Source organism: Bos indicus x Bos taurus, chromosome 17 (genome assembly GCF_003369695.1).
Source record: "Bos indicus x Bos taurus breed Angus x Brahman F1 hybrid chromosome 17, Bos_hybrid_MaternalHap_v2.0, whole genome shotgun sequence".
Taxonomy (NCBI): Eukaryota; Metazoa; Chordata; class Mammalia; order Artiodactyla; family Bovidae; genus Bos; species Bos indicus x Bos taurus.
This window is the reverse complement of record NC_040092.1, coordinates 69,816,577-69,838,007: the sequence shown is the minus strand read 5'-3', so window position 1 is coordinate 69,838,007 and position 21,431 is coordinate 69,816,577. Positions and strand designations below refer to the sequence as shown.

Here is a 21,431-nt window from a genome sequence, read left to right as displayed (position 1 = left end):
TAGTGATTATGTCAGTCAGTTTTATTTATTTTATATATATATATATATATATATATATATATATATATATATATATATAAATCCTGGGCTCCCTACTGGTCCAGTGGTTAGGAACCTATGGGTCAATGCAGATACATGGGTTCCATCCCTTGTCTGTGAAGATGCCACATGCCACAGGGCAACTAAACCCATGAGCTGCAGCTACTGATGTGTGAATGCCCTAGAGCCGATGCTTCACAAAGAAGCCACCGCAATGAGAAGCCCAAGCACCACAGCAAAGAACAGCTCCTACTCACCAAACTAGGGAAAGCCCTCACACAGCAACAAGATCCAGTGAAAACTCAACACCATTTATGATAAAAACTCTCCAGAAAGCAGACATAGAAGAAACATACCTCAACATAAGAAAAGCCATATACAACAAACCCACAGCAAACATTATCCACAATGGAAAAAAAAATGGAAAGCATTTCCTCTAAAATCAGGAACAAGACAAGGGTGCCCACTCTCACTACTACTATTCAACATGGTTTTAGAAGTCCTCGCCACAGCAATCAGAGAAGGAAAAGAAATAAAATGAATCCAGATTGGAAAAGAAGTAAAACCCTCACTGTTTGCAGATGACATGATCCTCTACATAGAAAACCCTAAAGATACCAGTAGAACATTACTAGAGCTAATCAGTGAATATGGTAAAGATGCAGGCTATAAAATTAATACACAGAAATCCCTTGCATTCCTATACACTAACAATGAAAAAACAGAAAGAGAAATTAAGAAAATAATCCCATTTACGATCTCAACGAAAAGAATAAAATGCTTAGGAAAAAAGTTACCTAAAGAAACAAAAGACATATATACAGAAAATTGTAAAACACCGATGAAAGAAATGAAAGATGACACAAATAGACAGAGAAATATACCATGTTTGTGGACTGGGAGAATCAATATAGTGAAAATGAGTATACTACCCAAAGCAATCTATAGATTCAATACAATCCCTATCAAGTTACAACGATATTTTTCACAGAACTAAAACAAATAATTTCACAATTTTTGTATGCTTTTTGTATGGGAACAGAAAAAATCCTTGAATAGCCAAAGCAATCTTGAGAGAGAAGAATGGAACTGGAGGAATCAACCTTTCTGACTTCAGACTATACTACAGAACTACAGTCATCAAGACAGCATGGAACTGGCACAAAAACAAACATAGATCAATGGAACGAAGTAGAAAGCCCGGAGATAAATCCACACACCTATAGACAACTTATCTTTGACAAAAGAGGCAAAAATATACAATGCAGAAAAGACAGTCTCTTCAAAAAGTGGTGCTGGGAAAACTGATCAACCACATGTAAAAGAATGAAACTAGAACACTTTCTAACAGTATATACAGAAACAAACTCAAAAGTCATTAAAGATTTAAATGTAAGACCAGAAACTATAAAACTCTTAGAGGAAAACAGAATACTCTGACATAAATCACAGCAAGAAACTCTATGACCCACCTCCCAGAGTAATGGAAATAAAAACAAAAATAAATAAATGGGACTTAGTTAAACTTAAAAGCTTTTGCACAACAAAGGAAACTATAAGTAAGGTGAAAAGGTAGCCTTCAAAATGGGAGAAATAATCTCAAATAGAACAACTGACAAAGAATCTCCAAAATACTGAGCAGCACAGGCAGCTCAATACCAGAAAAATGAACAACCCAATCAAAAACTGGGCCAAAGAACTAAACAGACATTTTTCCAAAGAAGATATACAGATGGCTAATAAACACATGAAAAGATGCTCAACATGACTTATTATTAGAGAAATGCAAATCGAAACCACAATGAGGTGCCAAATGGCCACCATCAAAAAGTCTACAAACAATAAATGCTGGACAGGGTGTGGAGAAAAGGGAATCCTCTTACACTACTGGTGGGAATGCAAACTGGTACAGCCACTATGGAGACCAGTGTGGAGATTCCTTAAAAAACTGGAAATAGAACTGCCATCAGATCAGATCAGATCAGATCAGTCACTCAGTCGTGTCTGACCCTTTGTGACCCCATGAATTGCAGCACGCTAGGCCTCCCTGTCCATCACCAACTCCCAGAGTTCACTGAGACTCATGTCCATCGAGTCAGTGACGCCATCCAGCCATTTCATCCTCTGTCGTCCCCTTCTCCTCCTGCCCCCAATCCCTCCCAGCATCAGAGTCTTTTCCAATGAGTCAACTCTTCGCATGAGGTGGCCAAAGTACTGGAGTTTCAGCTTTAGCATCATTCCTTCTAAAGAAATTCCAGGGCTGATCCCCTTCAGAATGGACTGGTTGGATCTCCTTGCAGTCCAAGGGACTCTCAAGAGTCTTCTCCAACACCACAGGTCTAAAGCATCAATTCTTCAGCGCTCAGCCTTCTTCACAGTCCAACTCTCACATCCATCCATGACCACAGGAAAAACCATAGCCTTGACTAGACAGACCTTTGTTGGCAAAGTAATGTCTCTGCTTTTGAATACGCTATCTAGATTGGTCATAACTTTCCTTCCAAGGAGTAAGCATCTTTTAATTTCATGGCTGCAGTAACCATCTGCAGTGATTTTGGAGCCCAGAAAAATAAAGTCTGACACTGTTTCCACTGTTTCCCCATCTATTTCCCATGAAGTGATGGGACCGGATGCCATGATCTTCGTTTTCTGAATGTTGAGCTTTAAGCCAACTTTTTCACTCTCCACTTTCACTTTCATCAAGAGGCTTTTGAGTTCCTCTTCACTTTCTGCCATAAGATATGCCATCTGCATATCTGAGGTTATTGATACTCTCCCGGCAATCTTGATTCCAGCTTGTGCTTCTTCCAGTCCAGCGTTTCTCATGATGTACTCTGCATATAAGTTAAATAAACAGGGTGACAATATACAGCCTTGACGTATTCCTTTTCCTATTTGGAACCAGTCTGTTGTTCCAATATTACCATATGTAAAATAGATGACCAGTGCAAGTTTGATGCATGAAGCGGGCACTCAAAGCTAGTGCTCTGGGACAACCCAGGGGGATGGAATGGGCAGGGAGGTGGGAGTGGTGTTGGAGTGGTGTTCAGGATTGGAGGACAATCACACCTGTGGGTGATTCATGTCAATGTAGGGCAATAACCTCCACAATACTGTAAAGAAATTATCCTCCAATTAAAATGAATTAGTTAATTAAAAAAAGACCAAGTGCAGTCAAGAAGTAAATTAAAATATTAGTAATAAAAATGCTGTGTTCTGTTTTTTCCACAATAGTGAAAGATGTTTATCAGTTTTCACAATCAATAGCTGGGGGGGGGGGGGTGGGGAAGATAATTACAGTTGCAAACCATAATGGAAACATGATTAATGATTAACCTAACAATATAAAATAATTACATACAATTTACAGGGTCAAGCACAGTGATGCGGTAAGTGGAAGTCCAAGTCTTTTAGTTGCTGCATTTAATCCATTTACATTTATATGTATGATCCTATTACTGTTTTTTCAATTTTGGGGGGTTTATTTTCTGTAGATAGGTATATCCCTTCTTTTATTTCCTGCCTAGAGAAGTTCCTTTAGCATTTGTTGTCCAGCTGGTTTGGTGACCTTGAATTATCTTAACTTTTGCTTTCCTGGAAAGCTTTTGATTTCTCCATCAAATCTGAAGGAGAGTCTTGCTGGGTAGAGTATTCTTGCTCGTAAGTTCTTCCCTTTCATCACTTTAAACATATTACAGAAGCCATTCCCTTCTGGCTTGTAGAGTTTCTGTTGAGAAATCAGCTGATTGCCTGATGGGAGTTCCCTTGTATGTTATTAGTTATTTTTCCCTTGTTCCTTTTAACATTTTACCTGCCTTTAATTTTTGTCAGTTTGATTACTATATGTCTCAGTGTGTTCCTCATTGGGTTTATCCTGCCCAGGACTCTCTGTGCTTCCTAGACTTGGTTGACTATTTCCTTTCCCATGTTAGGGAAGTTTTCAGCTATTATCTCTTCAAATATTTTCTCAGGTGCCTTATCACTCTCTTCTCCTTCTGGCACTCCTATTATGTGAATGTTGGTATATTTAATGTTGTCCCGGAGGTCTCTTAGGTTGTCTTCATTTCTTTTCATTCTTTTTTCTATATTCTGTTCTGCAGCAGTGATTTCCACCATTCTGTCTTTCAGGTCATTTATCCATTCTTCTGCCTCAGTTATTTTGCTATTGATTCCTTCTAGTGTGTTATTCAGGCTTCCCTTGTGGCTCAGCTGGTAAAGAATCTGCCTGCAATGTGGGAGACCTAGGTTCAATCCCTGGGTTGAGGTGATCCCCTGGAGAAGGGAACGGCTACCCACTCCAGTATTCTGGCCTGGAGAATTCCATGGAAGTCCACGGGGTCTCAAAGAATCAGACATGCCTGAGCGACTTTCGCTTCACTAGTATATTATTCATCTCTGTTGGTTTGTTCCTTAGGTCTTCTAGGTCTTTGGTAAACATTTCTTGCATCTTCTCAATCTTTGCCTCCATTCTTTTTCCAAGATGCTGAGTCAACTTCACTATCATTATTCTGAATTCTTTTTCTGGAATTTTGCCTATCTCCACTTCATTTAGTTGTTTTTCTGGAGTTTTATTTTGTCCCTTTATCTGGGACATAACTTTCTGTCTTTTCATGCTGATTAACTTTCTGTAATGTGGTTTTTGTTTTAGTCACTGTATGGCTGTGGTTCTTTCTTCTTGTGCTTGCTCTCTGATGGAGGAGGCTAAGAGGCTTGTGTAAGCTTCCTGATGGGAGGGACTGGTGGTGGGAAAAGCTGGGTCTTTCTCTGGTGGGCAGGGCCTTGCTCAGTAAAACTTCAATCCAAATATCTGATGATGGGTGGGGATTTTTAGCCTGAGGTGACCCAGCCTTCATAGGTCTGTGGGTTCTATGTTTGGGTTAATGGCAACCTCCAAGAAGATTTACACCAAGGTGACCTTCACAGACTACTGTTGCCAGTGCCCCCATCCCTGCGGTGAAACCCTGCTGATCCACATCACAGGAGACCCTCCAACACTAGCAGATAGCTTTGACTCATTCTTCTGTGGGGTCATTGCTCCTTTCCCCTGAGTCTTGGTGTGAGCAAGGTTTTGTTTGTGCCCTCCAAGACTGGAAGTCTTGTGGAAGTCTTGTAATCAAATCCCACTGGTCTTCAAGATAAGATTCCCTGGGGATTTCCAGTCCCTTTGTCGGGTACCCAGATTGGGAAGTATGACATGTGGTTCAGAACTTTCACACCTTCAGAACCTTCAGAAGTGGGAGAACTTCTTTGGTATTATTGTTCTCTAGTTTGAAGAGAATGGGATTTGATTTTATTGTGATTGTGCCCCTCCTCCATTCTCACAGTGGCTTTTTCTTTATCTTTGGACATGGGGTATCTTTTTCTGGTAGGTACCAGCATCCTCCAGGGTCTTCCCTGGTGGCTCAGTTGGTAAAGAGTCTGCTTGCAATGTGGGAGATCTGGTTTCAATCCGTGGGTCAGGAAGATCCCCTGGAGAAGGTAATAGCAACCCACTTCAGTATTCTTGCCTGGAAAATTCTAGGGACAGAGGAGCCTGGTGGGCTACAGTCCATGGGGTTACAAAGAGTCAGACATGACTAACGAACATTTTCAGCATCTTCCTGTCCCTGGTTGTTCAATAGTTGTGATTTTGGTGATCTCGCAGGAGGAGATGATCGCAAGTCCTTCTATTTCACCATCTTCGAACTGGAAAAAATTCTGTGTTCTTAAAAAACATCTCTTATTCTTAAAATTTGACATGGCAATGAATATAGGAACTTAAGATGATTTAATGACAAACACTTTTCAGATTACCTTTTTGGTGAATGTCCTTTATATATGGAGCCATGGCAGTCTGAACAAATCAGGAACATAGTCCAAGTCCTAAAATATAAAAATAAATGTGTTATGCACTATGATATGTATGTAATCAACTCAAAGGCAATAGACTAATCAATCTTCTAATTACTTGCAAAGCTACATTAAACACTAAGTAATTATAATATTCATGTTGCCTGAAAAGAACTAGTCTGATGTGAATTTGAAAATATGATCAATCAATGGAAAGGTCTAAAATTATGTTCAAAATAAATGGAACTTTCATCAACACCATGGTGATGAAATAAGGATAATAACTTTAAAAATATCACTTCTCTTTTGTGATCTATTAGCAATTTTAATTCCAAAGTTCTATTAAAACCTAAAATTCCCAACACTATACAAGCCCTGAGCATTCATTTTGAAAACCCAACATTAATTCTCAATAGAAGCCAATGATTTCACATGTAGTCGATAGATTACAGAAACCAATACAGGAGACCAAAATGGTAGATTGGATTAAGAGTCACTGGGAGTGATGTAGCTCAAAAGTATCTCATTTTCAACCAAACTACAGTTTAAAGCACAAACTAGATAATTACTTTTGTTACTATGGGTTTATTTTTTAAAAAATAATTCTATCAAGTAAAAGCAGGTACTTACATAGACTAAATATCACAAAGTTGATGGCATAATTATACTAAGACTTTTACATATTTTCTAACAAGCTAAATCATGTGACTGTTTCTCTTGTCTAAATGGAATTTCTGCTGGTTAGTCCATGCCTCAGGCCAACATCAAGGCCCTACATTTTAAAAGAAGAAAATTTATTCCACTGGAATTAACAGAAATATTCAAAGTTAGGACTAAGACATTTATCATGTACCATATATGACAGCATAAAAAACTTCCTTGTCAAGAAAGCTTTTCATAAACATACTTTTATTGAGTATATAAGTTTTCATTCTCTGGAGATCTCCTCATCTGTTCAACCTTTCCTTCCTGTTGGGCATTTAGGCCTTTAGTTTTTGTGTATGTAATACATGGGGCTGTGCTATCCATCTGTGAGAGCAAAGCTCTTCTGCAGTTAGCTGTATTTCCTTAGGGTAATTCTGACTTAAGTGATGGCAAATAGCCAAAAGACTTACACTTTTTCCCTAAGAATAAGAAAAAAAAGAAGGGAAAGTGAAAGTCACTGAGTCATGTCCGACTCTTTGTGATACCATAGACCATACAGTCCATGGAATTCTCCAGGTCAGAATACTGGAGTGGGTAGCCTTTCCTTCTCCAGGGGATCTTTACAACCCAGGGATTGAACCCAGGTCTCCTGCACTGCAGGCAGATTCTTTACCAGCTGAACCACAAGGGAAGCGTGAAGAAGACTTCACAAAAAATAAGAAGACCTCACATTTTAAAGTTTTACAATAAGTCACATAATCATTTCCTTGTAATTACCCATGTGTGGTTACTTGGCCATTAAAATGACCACACAACTTAACTTACAGACTATTTTACTTTTGCAGCAGTTAGCAGACATATGGTTATCTCTGAGAATTAATCAAAAATCAAATAATCACCTAGAAGGGTGGGATGGAGTAGGAGGTGGGAGGGAGGTTCAAGAGTGAGGGGACACTGTATACTTATGGCTAATTCATGTTGATGCAAGGTGGAAACCAATATAACATTGTAAAGCAATTATCCTACAATTAAAAATAAATTTAAAAGAAAATAAATTATCCAGCTTCTCTACAGATAGTAGCTGAGGAACTGACGTAAAGCACAAAGTATAATTTACTTTTTAAAATTTAAGTTTAACAATAATATAATCAAAATTGGAAAAAATGTGTAAGATCTTATTTGCTTTACATATTCAAGTACAGATGCTGTGGATATACACTTATGCTTTTTGGGGTTATGCCCAGGGAAATCATTTTATCACAGTGAGTTTTTGGTTATTGTTCTTTACATCCAAGCATCATCATTTTGGGGTGAAAATCCACATACTGAACCATGCTAACTAAAGAAAAGTAAATTATTACAGGGTCACAGAAAAGACAAGAAACAGAGAAATATCTGTAACAGTGATAGCAGATTTCCCTATGCCCAGTGCTCTCCAGAAAGGATTTCCCGCAAATGGCAAAGACTTCTTGATAAAAGAAATGATCTATTTCTAACTCACCAGGTGTAAAATCTTTGCTATTCCAAGCTTATAAACCAATTCAGACAAAAATCACCTCTGCCCCTCACTATTTGGTCTGATGTAAACATAAGAGGTCAAAGGGCAAATCTGCTCCAATCAAGCCTCCAGTTTTGCTCCTTACCTCATTCTAAAATAGGTGGCTGTCTTCAAGTTATTCCCTAACTAAAAATAAGGCAATTCCCAAAATGCAAAACAAGAGAACTAAAAAGTCTAAAGAAAAATACTATCATAAGATACTGTTTTCTGCTAAATAGTGGTATGTTGAAAGGTAGGAGCTTTGTCTTAACGTGGGGTCCCTAAGTCTCCAGCAGTGTACCCAGTGGGCACTTAGTAAAAGTTGGTTGAGATAATAGAGAATATATTTCAAAACAGGTCTTATTCTTAAAGGTTTATTCACATATCTCTCATTTTTCATAAGCTATGAGGCATAATCAAGGAGTATTAAACCTCTAATTTCCTATTAACTGCCTTAGAATCCCTTTCTTCTGACCTGTTGAAATTCCTCATGCCTACTGTAAAGATTCTATGTAAAGGTTTTTCACAGGGAAACACTTTCTACTACATCAGAGACCTTGGCACAGCAAAGTCTCACTCAAATACATAAGGGCAGTGCAGAAGTATTTCTTAATTACTGAGAAGTTATTTACATATTTCCCCCTGTATAATATGCTATAAGATAGTACGCTATAAGACGATGGATGGCTTTTACAATCATAAGAGCAAATCAGACATGATGTGATATACATACAAAAAGACTATTAAAATAAGAGAAATTTTTGAAAGACAAATGTATCTATAATTAATTCTATGCTATTTCTCCAGGACATCTGAGCTCAGAAAGGTCAACAGAAACTACTCTGAGATGAGAAGCAGAACTATCTGATGAAATGTCTGTCAATCTCCAATTAAACTGTTCTACAGACTGCACACAAAACAGAATCTTTTCATTAGGGATTTCAGAGAAGGATGATAAATCTGACTTAGGGATTTCAGAGAAGGATGATAAATCTGACTTTGGGATTTCAAGTCAAATGCTTAGTAAAAGTATGAAATTCAAACAAAGTTGTGTCTGCGATCGTGGGAATACCGTGGGAAGAGAGGAAAGCAAGACACGAACAAATGGACACCACACAGACCAGACAAAGCCCACTTTGTGGCTGACAGATGATTCAAATGACCACGGTAGGCTGCAGAGACAATGCAAACTCCAAAACAAAGGGGAAAACTGCATTGCCAATGAGAGTCATGTAGTTTTAAATGTTTCCTTGTTCAGATTCTTAAGTCATCATATCTGCCAGTGAGTGTTTCACTGGGCAAGAAGCAAATGGAGAGGCTCATGAGATCTGCTTTCTCGATGAAAGCTATCTGAACAAGTGGAAGACATGGCAGAAAATGTCAAGAAGAAGCAGAACTGGCTATCAGTCTGCCTTAACTCCAGTGCACAGGAACCAGCAAGCAGCCCATGTCAGAAAGGGAAGGGACAAGGATGCAGAAGCATCAGAGACCCCCTTACTAGAAAAGACTGACTCTCTCCAATAGCTTGTGTTCTGTTTTGTATTTCTAAGATCCAGTACAGTGTTCAAGAAATATTTATTTTTAAGTAAATGCTAAACTACAATGGTGATTGCAGCCATGAAATTAAAAGACGCTTACTCCTTGGAAGGAAAGTTATGACCAACCTAGATAGCATATTCAAAAGCAGAGACATTACTTTGCCAACAAAGGTCCATCTAGTCAAGGCTATGGTTTGTCCAGTGGTCATGTATGGATGTGAGAGTTGGACTGTGAAGAAAGCTGAGCGCCAAAGAATTGATGCTTTAGAACTGTGGTGTTGGAGAAGACTCTTGAGAGTCCCTTGGACTGCAAGGAGATCCAACCAGTCCATCCTAAAGGAGATCAGTACTGGGTGTTTTTTGGAAGGAATGATGCTAAAGCTGAAACTCCAGTACTTTGGCTACCTCATGCGAAGAGTTGACTCATTGGAAAAGACTCTGATGCTTGGAGGGATTGGGTGCAGGAGGAGAAGGGGATGACAGAGGATGAGATGGCTGGATGGCATCACCGACTCAATGGACATGAGTTTGAGTGAACTCCAGGAGTTGGTGATGGACAGGGAAGCCTGGCGTGCTGCAATTCATGGGGTGGCAAAGAGTCGGACATGACTGAGCGACTGAACTGAACTGAACTGAAACTACAACAACTAAAATAATGTAGATATTCCAGAATTCCTGAACAATAAGAGACTCATCGATGATCCCAGAATAAATCTATGTACAATTAATAAACAAGTGATATACTGTTTGTGAGAGGCACTGTGCCAGGCAAGAATGAATAAAACCTGGTCTCAGTTCTGTGAGTGCTTATCAGGCTGTTTTTACTTTACTAGAAAATAAAGGCATTTATTGGCCATACCCAACTTCTAAATTGAAGAAGTTTCTTCTTCAAGTGTGATGTCCTAAGGTCAAATACACAAGCCTCTCCTCCAGGCCGAGGACACCTCTGTCTGCTTGAACCCTCACTTGTTGGGGGTCATCTCCCTCAACACCAGGTGGGGCACTCTGCTCAGTCCCATAGTAGCCTAGCTCTGTTCAAGTGCAGTACGGGGGAGACGGGGCTGCTAGAGCAGGCTGTCTGGGAGGCAGAGCTGTCAGGGAGGCAGGGTGTAGATCTAGGGAAAGCCCAGCTGCTTGCTGGGTTCTTGAAATCATTCTGAACCTGCATGTATTCAAGAAGGTGCTGCAAACCAAGGAAAAGCCACATCACAGCCTAAGTAGGACAGCTTGGGAATTCCCAGGCAGATTCTGAAGCTGTCTCCATTTATCTAGCAGTCCTGTGGAACTATGATTCTTAAATCTTAAGAATACAAAAGTAGGTCTGGGTCTTAGCCCCCACCCCCACCCCCAACAACAGTGACCTGAACTCTTCTAAGCTTACTTAGAGTCTTAAGAATATGGAATTTCAGGAAAAAACTATCACAAGATTAAAACACACACACACACACACACACACACACACACACACGCCATATTCCCCTTTAAATCTCTGAGGCCTGGCATTATGAGTGTGCTCAGTCTCCGAGTCATGTCCCACTCCTTGTGACTCCATGGACTGTAAGGTCCTCTGTCCATGGGATATTCTGGGCAAGAATACTGGAGTGGGTTGCCATTTCCTCCTCTAGGGGATCTTCCCAACATTATGTACTGAATTAAAATAGACAGGACTCATGCAGTAGGACCATGCTGAAGAGATGGCAACTGACAGCTTTTCTTACCAGCTGTATACTTCAGTTAGCTGTGAGTGACTTAAGTGACTGAATTTGTACTCAGGTTTTTATGAGAGACTGAGATAATAAGAATATATGTTGCCTGTTTTAAAAGTATTTAACTCTGTAGAACCCCAATTATGGAAAGTTCAATTATGCTGCTAATGGTAATTGTAAAATATACCTTCAATGTAGTAGTGTGATATTTTTCTATTTACTGGGAGAGGCAGTAAATACATCACAGTTATACTTTAGTGGAAGGGAGAAGGACATTCTCAGCCACCTAGGGAACAGTAAGGTCTAAGGCATCAATGGAAACAGTTGTATTATATCACATTCCTGATACAATCTTTCTGCCATGCTATGTTAACAATAGTTTAAAAATAATAATAAATAAAAACTACCACAGAAAACAAGAATATCTTCTTTTGATGACATCTGAAAAAAGTGATTACTGCATATCTGTGGAATTATTGCCTGCATAATTGGGCCATGAAACCAAACTTAAAGTTCACTTTTGCTAAACAGAATTGCTACTCTGAAAACTGTCTAAAAGCATTAAATTTTGTTTTACTTTAAAAAAAAAAAGACTATATTTTGCCTATATATTGTCACAGCAGGGCCAAAGGATAAGGGAAAATTATGCAGGAATAATAGGATGTCAGACAATTGGTTCCATTAGAACACATGAGGTATAGGTGCCACTGACTATTCATTTTCTAAACTACACTATTCTATGAGCACTGAAGTGCTCATTTCACCCTGAAATATTTAGAACAGTACACTGCATATGCCAGTCCTTGGTAATTTTCATGCAATATGTATATATGTGGCTTTAGAACTTACAAAGTGTGCATGCATGCTCATTCATGTCCGACTCTTGCGACCCCATGGACTGTAGCCCACTAGGCTCCTCTGTCCATGGGATTTCCCTGCAAGAATATTGGAGTGGTTAGCCACTCCCTCCTCCAGGGGATCTTCCCAACCCAGGGATCGAACTCAAGTCTTCTGCATCTCCTGCATTAATAGACAGATTATTTACCACTGAGCCACCTGGGAATCCCTTAAAAAGCACATCCATACATAAATTATCAAAGCTTCTCATTTTTTAGCTTCCTCATAAATAAATGTCTTATGTGTGTTAATGTTTCACCTTGTAATCACAATAAGCTTTTGCGGTATTATACTATACCCATCCCACAAATACGGAAAACAGGCCTCCTGAGGAGTTCACACCATAAAGAGTGTGTAACCAGGATTTGAAGCCAGATTTGTGTTACTGTAAACCAGGGTTCTTTCTAGAATAAAAAGTGGACTCACAATGTAATCTTAACTTTAACTGCATGATGTAAGTATTACACTTTACAGACTCATTCATTCAATAAAGACATATTGATCAGCAATACCTGAACTCAGAAATTCCAGATGTTCAAGCTGGTTTTAGAAAAGGCAGAGGAACCAGAGATCAAATTGCCAACATCTGCTGGATCACTGAAAAAGTAAGAGAGTTCCAGAAAAACATTTACTTCTGCTTTATTGACTATGCCAAAGCCTTTGACTGTGTGGGTCATAATGCTGCTGCTAACTCACTTCAGTTGTGTCCAACTCTGTGTGACCCCATAGACGGCAGCCCACCAGGCTCCCCCGTTCCTGGGATTCTCCAGGCAAGAACACTAGAGTGGGTTGCTGTTTCCTTCTCCAATGCATGAAAGTGAAAAGTGAAAGTGAAGTCGCTCAGCCATGTCCGACTCTTAGCGACCCAATGGATTTCAGCCTACCAGGCTCCTCCATCCACGGAATTTTCCAGGCAAGAGTACTGGACTAGGGTGCCATTGCCTTCTCCAGTGGATCACAATAAACTGTGGAAAATTCTGAAAGAGATGGGAATACCAGACCACCTGACCTGACTCTTGAGAAATCCGCATGCAGGTTAGGAAGCAACAGTTAGAACTGGACATGGAACAACAGACTGGTTCCAAATAGGAAAAGGAATACGTCAAGGCTGTATATTGTCACCCCACTTATTTGACTTATATGCAGAGTACATCATGAGAAATGCTGGGCTGGAGGAAGCACAAGCTGGAATCAAGATTGCCAGGAGAAGTATCAATAATCTCAGATATGCAAATGACACCACCCTTATGGCAGAAAATGAAGAACTAAACAGCCTCTTGATGAAAGTGAAAGAGGAGAGTGAAAAAGTTGGCCTAAGGCTCAACATTCGGAAAACTAAGATCATGGCATTCAGTCCCATCACTTAATGGCATATAGATGGGAAACAGTTGAAACAGTGGCTGACTCTATTTTCTGGGCTCCAAAATCACTGCAGATGGTGGTTGCAGCCATGAAATTAAAAGACGCTTACTCCTTGGAAGGAAAGTTATGACCAACTTAGACAGCATATTAAAAAGCAGAGACGTTACTTTGTCAACAAAGGTCTGTCTAGTCAAGGCTATGGTTTTTCCAGTGGTCATATATGGATGTGAAAGTTGGACTATAAAGAAAGCTGAGCGCCAAAGAATTGATGCTTTTGAGCTATGGTGTTGGAGAAGACACTTGAGAGTCCCTTGGACTGCAAGGAGATCCAACCAGTCCATCTTAAAGGACTGAATATTCCTTGGAAGGACTGAATATTTATTGGAAGGACTGATGTTGAAGCTGAAACTCCAATACTTTGGCCACGTGATGCGAAGAACTGACTCATTTGAAAAGACCCTGATGCTAAGAAAGATTGAGGGCAGGAGGAGAAGGGGACGACAGAGGATGAGGTGGTTGGATGGCATCACTGACTCAATGGACATGGGTTTGGGTGGACTCTGGGAATTGGTGATGGAGAAGGGAGGCCTGGCGTGCTGCAGTTCATGGGGTTGCAAAGAATTGGACACAACTGAGTGACTGAACTGAACTGAACTGATAACCTTACCTTCTGCTTTGGACTGAATGTTTGTGTCCCATCAAAATTCATATGCTGAAGTCCTAATGCCCAGTAGAATGGTATTAGGAGGTGAGGGCTTTGGGTGGTGCTTAGGTCATCATTGGAATTCTCCCTAGCTCCTTCTGACATGTAAAGATACAATAAGGAAAAGAGGCCTTACCCGTCCATGCTGGCACCCTGTTCTCCAGATCCTCTTCCAGCCTCCAGGACTCTGAGAAATAAATTTTTGTTGTTTATAAGCTACCCAGTCTCTGGCTTTCCTGGTGACTCAGATGGTAAAGCATCTTGCTTACAATGCGGGAAACCTGGGTTCGATCCCTGGGTTGGGAAGATACTCCGGAGAAGGGAATGGCAACCCACTCTAGTACTCTTGCCTGGAAAATCCCTTGGACAGAGGAGCCTGGTAGGCTACAGTCCTTGGGGTCGAAGAGTTGGACACGACTGAGCGACTTCACTTCCACTTCCAAGCTACCCAGTTTCTGGCATTTTGTTATAGAATCCCAAGGCATCTAAGACACATTCCAAACACCGTTCCAGGAATGGGAGACACAGCAGTGAACAAAACTGTCTTTGGAATTTACATTCTGGGGAGGGGGTGGGAAGAGGAAAAAAGAAACCCAACAAATATTTGTCCAGTTGGCAAGTGCAGTGGAGAAAGATAAGGCAAAGTAAGGGGTTAGGAGGTACTAGGCAGGATTGGAGAAGGCGATGGCACCCCACTCCAGTACTCTTGCCTGGAAAATCCCACAGACGGAGGAGCCTGGTAGGCTGCAGTCCATGGGGTCGCTAAGAGTCGGGCACAACTGAGTGACTTCACTTTCACTTTTCACTTTCATGCATTGGAGAAGGAAATGGCAATCCACTCCAGTGTTCTTGCCTGGAGAATCCCAGGGACGGGGGAGCCTCGTAGGCTGCCGTCCATGGTGTCGCACAGAGTCGGACACGACTGTAGTGAGTTAGCAGCAGGCAGGATTGGGTAGAATTGTAGCTATTGAATATGGAGTGGTCAAGGGCAGAGGTCATTCATAAGCTATCTGAGTGAGCAGAGACCTGAAGGAAGTAGAGCCAGCCATGGGTTGCCTGCAGAAAGAGTGTTCCAGATGCAGAGACTATTAAGTGCAAAGTCCCTAAAACAGGAATGTTCTTGGCCTATTGGAATATTAGGCTGGTGCAAAAGAAATTGCGGTTTTGCATTGTTAAAATTTGCTGTTTGATTATTGGAACACGTTTTTAAATAAATGTAGTTATGTTATACATCATTTTAATGAGCATTTCTTGCTTTATTATTATTTTTTGTGTGTGTCCTAATGACTTATTACTTGCTATGTGCTTTATATTTATTTCAGACTATGGAAACAATGTGAGACCAAAAGGAAATTTGAGCGACAGTCTTATTTGAGTTCAAAATGGGTTGCAAAGCAGCGAGACAATTTGCAACATCAACAATGCGTTTGGCGCAGGAACTGCTAATGGACGTACAGTGTAGTGGTGGTTCAAGAAGTTTTACAAAGAGATGAGAGCCTTTGGAAGTTGACAACGATGGATGGAGAGAAATCACTGAAGCTGATCCTCTTACAATGACACGAGAAGTTGCCAAAGAAGTCAACCGTCAACCATTCTACAGTCATTCGGCCTTTAAAGCAAATTGGAAAGGTTAACAAGCTAGATAAGTGAACTCATGAACTGACGGAAAATCAAAACTATCATTTTAAAGAGTTGTGTTGTCTTATTCTACACAACAACAATGAACCGTTTCTCAATCTGACTGTGATGTGCAATGAACAGTGGATTTTATAGGACAATTAGCGACAACCAGCTCAGTGACTGGACCAAGAAGAAGCCAAATTTGCACACACACAAAAAAAGGTTATGGTCACTGTTTGGTGGCCTGCTGCCGGTTTGATCCACTACAGCTTTCTAAATCCCTGAGAAACTATTACATCTGAGAAGGATGCTCAAAAAATCGCACTGAAAACTGCACAGCCTGCAGCCAGCTTTGTCAACAGAAAGGGCCCAATTCTTCACAACGCCCAACTGATGTCACACAACCGACACTTCAAAAGTTGAATGAATTTGGTTACGAAGTTTCACCTCATCTGTCATATCCTCACCAACCAACCACCACTTCAAGCAGCTTGACAACTTTATGCAGGGAAAACCCTTCTGCAAGCAGCAGGAGGCAGAAAATGCTTTCCAAGAGTTCACTGAATTCTGAAGCACAAATGTTCGTGCTACAGGAATAAACAAACTTATTTCCTATTGTCTAAAATGCATTGATTGTATCGGTTCCTATTTTGATTAATAAAGATGTTTTTGAGCCTACTTATAAATATTTAAAATTCATGGTCTGAAACTGCAATTACATTTGCACCAACCCATAATAATAGCTGGGAGGTCAACGTGCCAGCAGTGCTAATAACTGGAGGGGAGTGGGTGACAAGAAAGATATGAGGCCAGAAAAGGAGCTGAGACTAAATCACTGTTTTTTAGATCACTTTAAGGACTTTGGATTTTACTCTGAAGGAGATGAATCATTGGACAGCTTTCAACCAACACAGGACATGACTAACTTGCATGACTGCTCCTGCAGCTACAAGAATAGGCTGTAGAAGGGCAAGGAGAGACGGGGCAGGAGGCTATTTCTACAGTCCAATCAGAAGGGTGGTGCTTTATACTACAATGATGGTGAAAGACAAGTTTGACTGCAACGGTCTTGGCCTGAGCATGAAGAGGTGGAACTGCCATTTATGGAGACAGACAAGACGAGAGGATGGAGGGAGGCAGACCTGGGAATGAAGATCAGGACTTTCAGCTTTAAACATGTTACTTCTAAGATGCCTTTTACGAAAGATATCAAAAAGGCAGCTGGACACCTGAATACAGGTTTTACAGGAGGACATGTCCATGTTGGAGGTAAACATGTGGGGTCTAGCAAACCTACAGAGCAGATGAGTCGGGGAAGGGCCTACGGAACAAAGAGCATCCAGTCAAGGAGACTGAAAAAGAGTGTGAGGGAGGAAGACAGAAATCATGACTTCCAGAAGAAAGAATTTTAAAGAGACAGTGATTAATTTGGTTCAATACCAGTGAGAGGTCAAGGAGGGTGAAGGTCAAGACTGACCACTGAATTTAGCAGTCATCGGCCAGTGTGTGCCTGCTAAGCTGTTTCTGTCGTGTCCAACTCTTTTCGACCCTATGGGCTGCCAGACTCTTCTGTCCATGGGATTCTCCAGGCAAGAAAAGAATACTAGGAGGCTATTGGTATTACTAGCTTCCCTGAAATGAGAAAAACAATGTTCTTAAAGATTAAATAAATTGAACAACCAGGGTCACATAGCCAGTTAGCAATAGAACTGGGCCCAGAACAAAACCCTGAACACAGGCCTTCAGAAGTGAGCCTTGTTTCCTGAATTCCAGACGAGGCTCTTCTACCTATTATGACCATCCTTCCCGTGGTAACTGCCATTCATGAGGGGGGCTTTAAAAAAATACTAAGACAATAAACCAAAAGGAATGAATGTCAGTAGAATTTGGGGGCACAGTGACAGTCAGACCAAGGTTTGGCATTTCATGACAGACAATGGCCCTCAAATCAAGTAGACAGACACTGCAAAGAGGGCAGGCCCAGGTGTCAAACACAACTCAATGCAAAGGAAGGTTTACATCTCCTCAAAATGAATTCTGTGCGCATTGCTCATTGCATTTTGCTAGGTGATTTCCATGTGAATAATTAAGATTCCCAGATAAATAATTAGGCCTGATTACCAGATGTCACTAGTGCTATGTATAGTCAGGACTTGAAGAGAAGGGATCTGATTCTGCATGCTCTTTCCTTCACTTATCAAGGTGCTCACAAAGGGGGATAGAGAGAGGATATATTTTCACTTTCAATTTTAATAATTCAAACAATTTTTTAGGGGGCCAAAGGCACAAGAAACTCATAAACTATTCAGGTGCAAACAGTTCCTATTCCCCCCTCAAACTCCACTCCCAGTAGTCAATCCCAATTCCTTTAAGGAATCCACTGTTGCCACATCTGCTGAACGATTTTGCAGACTAGGAAGTGAAGATTTCCAGAGCGAAGAGCAGAGATTTCCAAAGGAGCTGCACGAAGTGGGGACGGAGGATTGACCATCCAGGCCGGGAAAGGCGGACACTTGGCCAGGGAGGGGATGCGCGAGGGCCCCCGGGCCGAGCCTCCTCCGGAGCGGGAAGCCTGGCGGGGCTCTGGCTTGTCAGAGTCCAAGCACCACCCACGGGGCCCAGACCGGAGCTGCGACTGCAGCTGATTCGGCGCCCTCCCTTTCCGCCTCTCCTTTCGGGGCCGCTGGGGGGACTCAGTCGCCCGGCGCGGTGAATGAGGTTACCTGACACCGCCCCGTCTCCCCAGAAAGCGGAGGCGCAGTCCCGCGCACTGCATACGGCGAGGCGGGGCCCTCCTGCGCTCGCCGGTCCCCTGCCTCCGCCCCGGCGCCCAGTCTCCGCGGCCCCGCGGCCGAGGTGGCCGCCTGGGGGAGCCCAATTCCGGGCCGGAGAGTCGCCGAAGCCGGCGCAGGGTCCACGCTCCGCTCGTCGCGCGCGCGGAAGCCCAGAGCCGCGCGGCCGCACGCGCGCACGGCCGCCCAGTGGGGCCTCCGCTCCCGCGCGCCCCCTACTGGCCGAGCGCCACAGCGCCCCGCCCGGCCCGGAGGCCCCGCATTGCAACACTTTGAGATCAGGTCCAACCATCAAGCCTGCAAAACGTTGATTAGGGTTGCTGGCTCAACTCTTTCCTTCTGTTTTTGAAGTTTGCGCCGAAAAGTTAAAGTTTCTCCCTGCCCTCCCCATTCCCTTCCAAATTCTGAGTTTGAGAAGGAAAAAAAATCGAACAAGATAAATATATGGGAGCCCCCAACTTTTTTGGCTACCTGATGCCAAGAGCCACTCATTGGGAAAGACCCTGATGCTGTGAAAGATAGAGGGCAAGAGGAGAAGGGGACCACAGAGGGTAAGACGGCTGGATGGCATCACAGACTCGATGGACATGAGTTTGATCAAACTACGGGAGGTAGTGAAGGACTGGGAGCCTAGTGTGCTGCAGTTCACGGGGTCGCAAAGAGAAGCACACCACTTACTGACTGAAAAACAACAACGTCTTTTCCAAGGAGCTAGAGAACTGTATTTAGGCCAGCTTTGTTTCTCTAGACAGGACGGTGAAGAACCTGTTTTGTTTGCTTCGTTTTCCGATAGTTCTAAATACCATCTGATCAAAGCCTGCGGGGCACGTGATGACCGCAAAGGTTCTTTCCTAAGTACTGAAAAGGATGGGAAAGAACCACGTTCAGGAGTCGCAATCTAGTTAATTGTTGGTGAACAAACAAAGGGGAGCCAGTCTCTCTTTTTAAACTTAATCTTTTGTTTTGTTTCCATTAATTCGCTTTTCTTTCAAGTCCAGTGGTGCTCTCTTCTTAGATTGAATTTAGCAAAGCAAGAGTTCAAGTTAGTTCAAGTTCAAGTTAGAAGAAGTAAAAGAAAACAGAAACCAGGCCTCCCTTCTTTATAGGATGATTAATAAAGTTTATGGATTATCTAGACAATTATGTGATTAATAATACAAGTCAACATATATTGAGTTCTTACTATTTACCAGAAACTGTTCTAATAGCTTCATTTACTTTATAGTAAAAATAAGCTTTTATGACATTTCTTTAAATGTTTTACATGTATTAGCACATTAAATAAAACAGCCCTGTGAGATGAATGGGGCTTCCCAGGCTAGTGATAAAGAACCCTCCTGCCAATGCAGGAGACTCAGGTTCAGTCCCTAGGTCAGAAAGATCCCCTGGAGGAGGGCATGGCTATCCACTCCAGCATTCTTGCTTGAAGAATCCCATGGACAAAGGAGCCTGGCAGGCTACCATCCTTAGTGTCATGAAGAACCAGACATGACTGAAGCAAGTTAGCAGGCATGCACTTAGCAGGTATGAGATAAATACTGTAATTATCCCCATTTTACAGTTGAGACTGAGACACAGGAAAAAAGTAACTTCTCCATGGTCACACAGCTATAACTTATAATGCTGAGATTTAAAGCCAGAGGGTCTGGCTTCAGTGTCCGTACTCTCAGCTCTCACATTACACTGCCTCAGTTGGAAAAAAAATGAACTAAGATCTTACTTAATCCTCACAACAAATATACAAGGTGGATACTATTATTTCTCAATCTTACAGGCAAAGAAATGTAAACACAGGCTAAGGAACTGTCCAGAATCACAGATCTAGTAAGTGGTGCAGGCAAGACTGGACTGGTTCCCCTGAGTCTGATTCTTAACTAACCACAAGAAGAGGGAAGCTATTTTTATACATTTAGCCATGAGGAGATAGAATGAATTGTCTCCAAAGTGTGTGAAGCTTTCATGACCTGAGCCCCTGGGTTTTAGACTCAGTCATTCATGCCCTTTCTTAGACTTAATGCTGGTCTGGACTTTCTCTTCAAGCAGCTCCAACATTCCTAAACTCCACTAGTGATGCTGAGAACACAGGCACCCTTGACCAAATGCAGAGTTAGATGAGTCCCAGATAGCTCAATGGTGAATCCTCCTGCCAATGCAGGAGACTCGATTTCAATTCCTGGGTTGGGAAAGCCCCTTGCAGGAGGAAATGGCAGCCCACTCCAATATTCTTGCCTTGAAAATTCCATGGCCACAGGAGCCTGGCAGTCTACAGTCTGTGGGGTCACAAAGAGTCAGACACGACCAACCACCCATGGACAAGACATCCTACCTATCTTGTCCCTGAGGAATGCATAGCATGTTTAGAGCAGCTGCACTCTGAGTTTCTATCCCCTTCGAGGCCTGGCCTCAGGACGCTCCTGAGAAGGGATAGCCAGTACCTCCAAGCCCTCCAGGCTCGTATTTGGGAAACAGTTTTGCTTTCTGAAGAGGAACAAAAGCAATCAAAGAGGAAGTACAGAAGATGTGTATGACTGACCACGTAACAACTTGGTTTGCATCCATTTACGAAGCTCCTCTCTTTGTCCCCGCCCAGGAAAGGCCTATTTGCACAGTATAGTGAGTTCTAGGGATGCTGGGGAGCTGATCAGGGGAAAAGATAAAAGAAAAAGTTTGGAGCAACACTTTGATAGGTTTGTATCCGGAAGGCGAGGAGGGGAATTAGAAGTTATGGACCCTCAGAGGCTGTGGCGGCACGGAACCACCCCG

At 42.0% G+C, this 21,431-nt stretch overlaps 1 protein-coding gene across 5 annotated transcripts in view; it reads right to left on the bottom strand.

The window, feature by feature from the left end:
* LRAT (lecithin retinol acyltransferase) overlaps window positions 1-18,845 on the bottom strand; it is a 157,954-nt gene extending 139,109 nt beyond the window's left edge. Inside the window, exons 1-3 of one of the 5 annotated variants that reach the window (XR_003506151.1) lie at window positions 18,600-18,845; window positions 14,393-14,443; window positions 5,833-5,901 (exon numbers count right to left, since the gene is read on the bottom strand). The gene's annotated coding sequence lies outside the window, so the exon portion shown is untranslated. Of the gene's footprint in view, window positions 1-5,832; window positions 5,902-12,703; window positions 12,749-14,392; window positions 14,444-18,599 lie in introns of those variants that run through there. The other 4 variants (XR_003506150.1, XR_003506154.1, XR_003506152.1 and 1 more) reach the window with 4 other exon arrangements.
* Between the last annotated feature and the right edge of the window lie 2,586 nt (window positions 18,846-21,431).